Source organism: Dinoponera quadriceps, unplaced genomic scaffold, assembly GCF_001313825.1.
Source record: "Dinoponera quadriceps isolate SergipeBrazil2010 unplaced genomic scaffold, ASM131382v1 scaffold71, whole genome shotgun sequence".
In the NCBI taxonomy this organism is placed as follows: domain Eukaryota; kingdom Metazoa; phylum Arthropoda; class Insecta; order Hymenoptera; family Formicidae; genus Dinoponera; species Dinoponera quadriceps.
The window spans coordinates 1356119-1366634 of NW_014554274.1; positions in this window are offsets into that span (position 1 = coordinate 1356119).

Sequence of the window (10516 nt, forward strand, 5' to 3'; positions counted from 1 at the left end):
CTCCGCCGGCCGGATAATAGCGAGCGTATTATTTGCGAAGACGAGTCGCGTCCTCCCGTTTCCGCCGTTCACACGACCGTCGTAATTGGCTCCTTATCTGTTAGTCCACGTATCACCGCCGCTAAAACTAAGGCGCGCCGCTAAGGCGATATAACGGTGTAGATTAATCTCCGCTCGCGCACGAATCGAGAAACCGGTTCGCTTTTACATACGCCGCCCCCTTCGAGAGCGAATGTTCATTGTTTGGAGTTCATCGTTCTCTTTGCGCCTAAAGAAGCGCATTGTGGGTGATCGCGCGGATTCAGTTTTTTTTCTTCTACCGCCGCGTGCGCGGAAAAGTTCGTTTTCGAGGAAATTAATTTTGGAAATTGATAGAAGCTCTTTTGCGCGCTTTCCAACGGGCCCGTGTCGGTGACCTCACATCCTCTTCTCGACCGCTATCAACGCTATCATAAAAAATACAGCGTTCTGTAAAAAAAAAAAAAAGAAAAAAAAACAATTTGAAATAACATAAACTACTAAAAAAGTTACGCGTAAAGTACCAAGAACGTTTTTATTTTTTCAATAGAACACGTTGCACTTCGTATATCCTATACGCCGCATATTTTTGTATCTCTTTTTTTTGGTTTTCAATTACTGTGTCGGATTCACGCGTCAACGAGGCGCACGGAGAAAGAGAGACGGGTGGTACGTAGGCAGATAGACAGATAGACAAACAGACGGTCAGAGAGAGAGAGATCAGGCAGATGAAAAAAATTGATCAATGTTAACATATTGCGGACCGCTAAGAAATCTGTAAGACATACGCCTAGGACCGCACGTTTTTGGGCAAACTTGCACGTTACTAAAATCGTCATAACATTTTTATTGATGAAGCAATGTTTGTCAAACTTTCAGAAATCGTAAAATAGGACGCATTTTAGGTATTATTAAAAAAATTGTTTTTTTAATAATTATCATAACATTTTTATTTAAAAATCAATTTTAAACCAAAGTTCCTACTTTTTTGACACATTGTTGACCGGCAATTTTACTTAGAACTTATCTCATGTCATCGGCTATTATTTCGTAATTGGATGTGGAAGTGAAACAATATAAATAAACTTCAATAGATTTTATTTAATATTTAACTTTTAATATTTTTTTTTGGTATGATAAACGGTGTAGCAATCACCTACATGTAATGGTATACAACAGGTTTTGCAAATGTATCTTGTTTCGATTGCGCAAATATATCTTGCATCGATCACGAGTTTACTCGTGGCCGGTCAGCAACGTTTAAGCAGGAAGACACGAGTTAGCTCGTGACTGATCAACAATGTGTTAATTAAAACGATGCGAAGAGAGGCGGGACGCGAAGAATATCTCTCTTGCTCTTGCACGAACATCCCAGCATCCGTTTCTCCAATGCTCTCTCTCTCTCTCTCTCTCTCTGGAACACGAAATACCGCACGCGTCGATTAATCACGGCCGCCTTCTTCGTCGAGACAAACGTCTCATTTACACGGCATTACTCCTCCTACGGCACCGTACATGCGCCGAAACTTTAACTCTCTCGCAGATCCGCGCTCGCTCGCTCGCGCGAAACGGGATTAAGTCGACGCCCGACGGGTGCGATTGTAACTTAAACGCAGCTTGTTATGCGCACGGGCGATAATTAATGTCGTCGACGCGACAGCCTAATTAATCGTTCGAAAAGGATCGGCCGGAAACAAAGGAGGGAGCTCGCGCGCAGCACTTAGCTATCTGTTTCCGTGATAGCGATAGGGCGAGGGTGGAGAAGGAGAGGAGGGAGGAGCGCGCTCGAACATTTTACGTACGCACGCTACACCAGTGTTACACCAGACCAGGCCACGATATATGGGTTACATTAAAATCACGGACAAACATTTCGCCGACGATGCTTTCATCCGCTCTATTCCCACAGACGCCGGGTCTGGCTGGCGAAATGCAGTCGTCGACGTAAACATTCGACGCGTTTCGCGAAAAGAGGAAACTCGCGAAAGAAGGTTATATAATATCGCTATTACATCATCGCGTTATCGTTATGCAAGCGTCATTATTTATGTACAGCGTTTCTCGCAGCGATAACGAGAATAATGATATTTGTACGTAAGTATAGGGCTTAATAAGTTATTTCTTTCTAGTAAAATATATATTGTTATTTGCTTGTGTAAATCGGCGAACGTCCGCGTTATTAGTGGATACACATTGTCGGGTAGGTTCGACGTTGATGGAATAACGTCGGCGAAAATATTATCGGACGAAATGTTTGCCGGCGATTTTCAACGTAATCCCGACGTGTAATCTATTTCGCAATTTTTATGGATTTTCGCGATTTTGTGCCGATCGTTGAAAAATATTTCGAAACACCGCTTCTCCGGCTTCTCGAGGACAGCCTGCCGTTTTCCCCTTCGCAGAGACCAAGCTGACACGCGTGGCCCATAGTTCACGTACAGTTTAAGGTAATTAGTTCGTAGAATGCGGAATTTTCAGAGGCGATACACGGAGAAAACAATTTTGCTGGAACAGCAAGTTGTTTGTTAATATAGCGACGGCGGAAAGATTTATTTGGGCAGTAAAAAAAATGTGTTAAGAGAATTAATTTTTGGTTATGCCAATTAAATTTTATCGCTAACGCAACAACGTTTTGCCACAACATCAACATTATTTTATCCGTCTAACAAATCTTTTTGTCACTATATTAACAATTTGCTACTTCAGCAAAATTCTTTTCTCTGTGAATTCAAGTATCCCGTCATAAGTTTATCATTTACTGGAAAAAAGACTTTCCTATAATTTCATTTTACTATAAGTAATAAACAATTTTTCATAAAAATCCTAAATGTGATTTAGAAGAAATTAAAAATAGGAATTAACTTCAAGGAATAGATATGTAAAATGTCATTTTTACTTGCGAATATTTCAGCTTCTGAATGGTCAATCGTTTTCTAATTTCGCAGATGAGTAGATTGTATTTTCATCGATATGCAGCTAAAATTCTAAAAGGGTTCCTAAAGAAATCGGTTTGACGAACCAACTACCTTAAAGATCGCCGAAAGGACACCACTTCCGTTTCGCGCATCGCGCGAAATATTCGACTGCCCGATCTATCCGTTAATTCTTTCACATTCGAAACGGAAAAAACTCGATTCGCGCCATACGGCGCGAGTGTCTTGTCCGTTCGTGACGCGCTCGTGTAATTGAGTTTTGTCAACACTATAAAGTCCGGAGGTATCCTCTCTCATTAAATGTCCCGTGTTGAGTGTACAAGGACAATGAATAAGGATGAGTGGATCCGAGCGGAATATCGAGCAGCCACGGAGACGAGTGAACGCGAAGCGCGCATAGACACGTGGCCGCTGCACCTAACCAGTCAATCCGGAGTAGAGTCGCGTTCGTATACACGCATGCGGCTTCTTAAGAGTAATATCCATGATGACAAATTTCGGACCGAGATCTAATATTTATATTACTTGATGCTCGACAAATACTAGAAGGTTAATAAACTTCCAGTAACTTCTAGTAACTTTTATATCCGGCGAACAATTCGGCCTGAGATTCCGAGTCGAACTTTCGACCTTATATTATATCTCTAATTCCATAACATAGTAGGAACTAAAATAGCAAAATAGTTTCGCATACAATTTCAATTCTAATAGTATAATCTCTATTTTGACCCCGATGATGTCTTAAATTCCCATTTTCGCAGTTTTAGCGTCAGAATAGATCGTTGAAGGTAGCGTTAAAACTCAATCTGTAGAATTAAAGGTTCAAGAGAGAAGTTGAGAAGTGTCGATATCGTCAAAGTAGTCGTTTTTGCTAGTCGATAGATAGGCCGTCTAAGCAGGCGCAACCTTAAAGCTATCCTTAACAGCGTCAGAGTGGCATCAAAATTTGGAATCTATCATCGTGAACATTACTTTTACCCTTAGATCTGGTAGCACCAACATTATTTTGGTTTTAAGCGAGATTAATACATATCAACATGTATCTATCATTATCCTTCTTTCTAAATAAATAAAGACAGGCAGACATTTAAATCTCGCAGAATAACGCTGGTACAACCGGGCCTTAGATACGTAAATCAGCCTTACGCGTCCGCATTGCGCCGCATTACCGTAACTGTCGACGGTATTTACGCTCGATGAGCGTGGACTCGTTAGCCGAGCTCGATTGAGCTTCCGTTGAACGACCCGCCGACTCCCACCCCCTTCCCCGTCGAGAGATCATAATGAATCCTCGCTGCTGATTTCTCGGGAGAAAAACCCGACGAGTTGAAAGTCGCGTCGGGGGGACCGAAGGTCTCGCGAATTCGCCAATAATTCCGCCGTTTCGGCTTCTACCCTGTCCGAGGCAACGTTTATCCCCCTCCCTTCCCTCCCCGACCGCTGTTCACTACCCGAAAACTTCGCGGAATTCGATTTACATCGAGACAAATAAGTCGCAGTGACCGCATTCGCGAATTACATGGCGCACTCACGCGGCGATAAGCGCATTCTAATTTAAATAAAATCTATTGCAGCCGAATTACGGTGGCGACCGCAACGACGACGACGAGAGCGCGGGGTCGGCCGGGGGGTGAAGGGGGCCGCTCGTTACAGAAATTCCGCTGCGTGACGTTGCACGCGAGGCACGCTCGCTAGACCGCCGACAAAATATCACGCGGATTCCGTTCGGTAAACTGCCCAGCTGCATTGATTCGAGCCGCCCTCCTCTTCCGCCCCGTCGCTCACCCTCCTCACGGCCGTGACGAAGCCCGCATCGCGATGCGACGCTGAAAGTGAAACGCGCAATAGCTCGTTTCGGGAACGCGCCGCGCGTTTTCACGGCAGGCCGCGGTAAGCGAGGCGCGTCCGTGTAACGAGCGAGCACGCGTGGACTTCGAAACACACGAATCAATTACGCCAATTATGCCGTGTTATGCATCATTATCACTCCACCGTGCGTACCTCTCGCGGCCGATCACGGATTCCGACTTCCTCTTGGTAGCCGGAGGCCAGGTACGCGCGCATACTTCGCGCGTTGATATGCTGAGACGGCGTGCGCGCGAACCTGCCCCGTCCGGCAGTTACCCGGGGTTTAATTAGTGTGTGCCGCGTCACTTGCAGACGGGATGGCCTGCACGCGTGAATCCGTGGAAAGACGCGTTCTTAATCACTCCGCTGCGAAAGTTGTACACGTACGCCGTCAGGAAGAAGCATCTCGCTTAGGAAAGCCGCATATACAGGGTGAAGCAATAACTATTGTCACTCTCAATATCTTTGAAAAGTAAAACTGTTCTATTGGTTCTCTAATGGTGAAGGTTGGGGTCGCGACCGACCCCGTACTCTGTTTTGTTCACTTTTTACCTAATTAATGTGCAGAATGGACGAAAGAGGTAAATAAGAACATGAAACTTCTTCTCCTTGTGTTTATTTATGATATGAAAAATTATAATAAAGTTTGTTAACTTTAAATAATTCGGGTAAGGCGTTTTGAAAAACGCCTCGGCATTCTGCGAAAATTCCCCTTGCCATTAGAGAGTTAACGATGAGACGGAGACGAGAAAAGTTTATATCTATGGAAAATATTCGACGATCATTGGCACGTCAATGCGATTTCTGTCACATACATTTTTATCTTACATATTTCGAAGGTATTCAAAATAGCAGTGGTTATTATACATGGCTGTACAGAAAAAATGTATACATATATACAGAGAAATTATTATTTTTACTATTATTATTACCGTTGTATGTGTTATCGTTCAAATATTTGTTCAGCGCTCTGAACTGCAGCATCGAAACGAAAGGGTGTTTCATATCATCCCCGTTGCTATCTCTTAAATTTGCATTTCCCCCAATACTTCTTGTTTACATTTTTCCGTGTATTTTTGTATGATATATAATTCACAGATTCCGTCAGCTCGAGCCGAATTAAAACGCATGACTCCGCGTGATTCCGCGTGAGTCGCGTCGCAACAATTGACACAATTGCGACAACGTCACCCTACGCACGGCGGTGCGATTTTCTGGCAAAACGCGAAAAAAAACGAAGCGCCCACAGATCGCTCTGGCGATTCCTCGCCTGCCGCGATTTTTCTGGCGCGAATGCTGCTTTTGCATCTCGAGATCCGCCACTGGTTTACAGCTTCTTTTTCAGAGCTGGCGGCTCCGAGCGACACCGATTTTAATTACGGAATTTTTGCCGCGCGCACTTCGCTCCTATCTAGTCACGTGTTTCCTGCGCGCGTCTCGCCTCTCATCGAGATTAATTCGCGTCTCTAATTCGCATAGAAATTACACCGCGCGACCCGTCGGAATAGCTTCGCCGCTTCCTCCTTCCCTTTCTTTTTCCTCAAAGGCGCGAACTACGCACGACGGAGCTTAATCGCGCGCGTGGCGGAAAAATAATCTTTACATACGGTACGTACCGTATCATCCCGTACCGTATCGTACCGGGCGCTTCGTGAATTCTCGCGTCGCGCGCGCCGTCCCGCTTCCGCGTCCCACACACTTTGAATCTTAATGGCTCGATTTGTATTCACAACGAGGGGATGAATTTTTCATCGCCACGAGACGTAAGGGGAACCGCCGTCCTCCCGGCTGCGTCCGCAGCCCGAAAATGACCAATGACGACGTGACCCGTATTGTGTCGCGTCGCGTCGCGTCCTGTGTATGCATATTGAATCGCGATATCGCCGGGCTTTGACGGAGAGCTCGATGATAAAGAGGACGTACACACCGGATGTCGCGTGTGCCTTTAACACACTCGCCATTACACATTGCTCGGAAAAAGAAAGTTGGGGGATCTCAGAGCTGGTGAAAGCAGCCCCGCCGAACGTTCTTACGCGGCTTAAACGAGTGTCCTTCTCGAACTTGTGAGAGCAGGCAGCTGAAATGCTATGCATGCACGCGTGTGTGTATGCGAGTGCATTTTTTATTGAGAATTAATTGCCACTGATGCTGTTGAAAATTGATCCTCTCGTTACTCGGCTGAGCTGGACGCCGAATTCTCTCGCCGCCGAGCGCGTGTAAAGGATGATAGCTGCGCGTCGGCGTTTATTACTTTATTCACGCATCGTGCAATTCATTGTATCGAGCTTACATGTGGATCCTTAATCCGCATACGGGCGAATGTTTCAATCGATCAGGGAGAATTTGTTTCAGCGACAGTGGAGTATATCAAATTCACTCTCTAATTTCGAGCAAAAATATTCAATCAACGTTTCAGAGAGCGCAGAAATTCGCTCTCCGCCGGACGAAATGCAGTCGACTTCGAGTGACTCTGTCACTTTATTTCTCGAGTGGAATTTCGCTCGAAGAGATTTCGAGAGCGATCGTTAATTAACAAAGTATACGTTATTGTTGGTTAATTTAATATACGGCCTCTGTGTATGTGTGTTGCTTCCGATCGTTTGATCTCACGTTTAATCTTTTGCGCGCTTGGCGCACAGCGGTGATAACTGTATATCGCAAGTGCGCGTCAAGTGCAGAGATGCCATTAATAAAATTTACGGTGTACGCGCGTGTAAGTGCATTGCTAATGAAGCGCGTGTCGGTTTATGCTTCCGACTAATTAAATAAAACAGCGGAAAATGGGTTTTACGTGTCAACAATTAATAACGCTACAAGCATGCCAATATCCGCGACCCGTAACACGCTAGTCGATTAATTCGCACGGTGCCATTAATTCGTTTCGCCGAGGCCGAAGGCAATTAAAACGATGGTCATTTCATTTAGAGGAGCTCGCGCAACATCACGGCGGATTTTGCGAAGTTGGATCATGTAAGTCCGTTCATGTAAGTCAACGCGAATGCATTTTTCTCGCCGCCGTATGCGCGAATAAATCGTGACAAGTGCAATCTCCCACGCTTCGTTGAGCTTTGCGAACGTTTCGTGCGTTTAAACTCGCGTCATTAAAGGTAAGGTCGCCATTCAGGACTACCATCAAGCTAATCAAGCCAAATTGGTGATTAAGCTAACCGATGAATAACTGGCAACGCCAATTTCCACCCGCGTAATATATCGTCCAACAGTATAATCGAAAATTTAATAATTTCTACCCGCTTGAGCGAAACTGGCCGGGTAATGGCTGATGGCGATTTTAAATCGTCGGTTTGAAAGCAGCCTAAGCGTCCCTTTGCCTGCTTGAAGGACTCCGAAGTTGATTGCGATAGGCAAGTTCGTTCGCTAATTAGAGGAGGCGCGCTAAGCGGACGGCGTTGCTTCTGCGCTCGTGCAGAGTTGCGCGATGTAACACGCCGTATTAAACCGCCGTCCGTCCCGGCAGTGCATTATTTAGAAAAGTCGGCTAATTCCAGCCACGTCGCTCAAAGCGAACTCGCGGCCCGCGTGAGGGAGCATTTCGAGCGATAAATGCACGCGCGACAGCGCGGTGCGCGATTTAAATCGCCGTGATATGAAAACACGAGTACGCGCGCCGTAATTAAAAACGACCGGATTTCACGCGTTAATTCAGCCCTCTGCATTATTCGTCACTTCGGACGGCCCCGTTTTGTGAACCGTGAAGAATCGGCGTTACAGTTGACAATGCGCGCGGCTGATTTTGACCGGTAACCGTTTCGACGGCGCTCATCACTTCGATGAATTTGTTGGCGAAGCGGCGAACGCAAGACACCGTCCGATACCACCGGTATCGCGGTAATATCGGCTAGGGTTGCGGCAGATTCGACGTGTATCATCAGTAATGCTTCAGTGGCAGCGACGAACCGCAACGTTTAATTGTCGCAGTCCGATCATACGGAAATGCACGGTGGATGCGTTAAATTAACACTAATTAAAAGGGAAAGGGGGGGGGGGGGTTTCATGACCGTTTAATCAACCGGGAGGCATTCTTCACGTCGAGTCATGCGAAATTTATAATTGCAGATTAAACGAACATTCGTCGTCGTCGTCGTAGTCGTAGTCGTTGTCGTTGGCCGAATCGTTAATTCGCATAATTAAAACCGGCGGTTTAAGCGACGATCGGGAATTCCCCATCCGTTTGGTAGGATTCGGTCTCTCGGTATTGCCCGATTCGACCGCAAGCCGACCGGCCCATTTTAGACTGTCAATTAGATTAATTGGGAAAGACCAATTATTCTCTCTGACCGTCGGTTACAGGACCATCCGCTCCACAGATGAATCGATCTTTCGAGCTTAACTGCGAAACGTGGCGATTCACTTCCTTCCTCACTCTCTCCCTTGTTGTAAACAATTTTATTGTAAATGATTTTGCTATTGTTTAGCTTTAAATATTCTTTCTATATTTTTAGCCACTCGCTAATAATGTAAAAATTACTGTAAACCTGAAAGGTAATTCATATCCCAGAGTTATGATAAATACTATTCTCTTCCTCTCTCTTTCTCTTCCTCCCTCTCCATCGATCTATCTATCTCTCTCTCTCTCTCTCTCTCTCTCTACTTATGTCTCTCTATTCCTCGAATAACTTTAGTCGGGAGTTGAAAGCAAACGGCTGTACCATTTGCACAATAATGCTCCTTAATGTACATGTAAGTCACTTAATCCGGCTTTCGTTTAAATAAGATAACCAAAAAAGCACGAATAGTGCGAGCTTATGTAATCGGCTAAGTGCTTCCTCGATTTTCGATGTAGCGATGTTATCAAACAACAGAGGTATATATATATGTGTACGAGCGGCATCGAGACGCGCCATTAGCCATGAGCGAGGCCACTTTGAACTCCATTTAGATAAAGCATGTAGAACGTATATAGAGAGAGCGAGAAAAATATTGCCGCGACTGTGTGCGGTCTACAATATCGTGAAACATGCACATTGGCCTGCGCGCGACATTTCGTATCGACTGCAACGGGAATAATTCAACGAGTCGTCCCGTTCTTATAGCCTAGCTGCTTACACATTTTTTCTCGACACACCGCGCAACAGTCGTGTATCAACGTGTTTATCATTCCTCGATACCTGGCACTTTGTCATTTCGCTGATTTTTCTAGAGGAGATTAAAGAGGTGGGAGAAAGAAAGGTGCGAGGGTGAAATGGGAATTTGCTTTGTGTAAAAATATCCCGACGAATGGATGGATAAAGGATTCTCCGTATATCCGTATCTATTATTGATTAGCCGCAAAATATATTGACTTGCTAAAGAAACTATAATTGTTTCGCGAACTTCCTTAATTAAAGGATCAAATTCTCAAAATCTCTTTGTTTTGCAGAGGAATTTTATATGTTGATACCCAAGTTAATCTAATCAAAAGTATATATATATGATAACCAGAAAAATTGGGAGACGAGTGGGTGGAAGGGATTTCCCCGTATATTCGCATCTATTATTAATTAGCCACGAGAGATTAACCCGCTGAAGGTCATAATCATTATTTCACGAACTTTTTTAATTAAAATACGAGAACTCTGTTTCGCATAGAAGGATTTTACATTAATATTAAAACTTTAATCTTATTGAATTAATATATATTATAACTGGAAAAACTCGGAAGTGCTGAAAACGTAGAAATAAAATTCTTTATTAATCGAGTGATTATATTCGATGAAAAA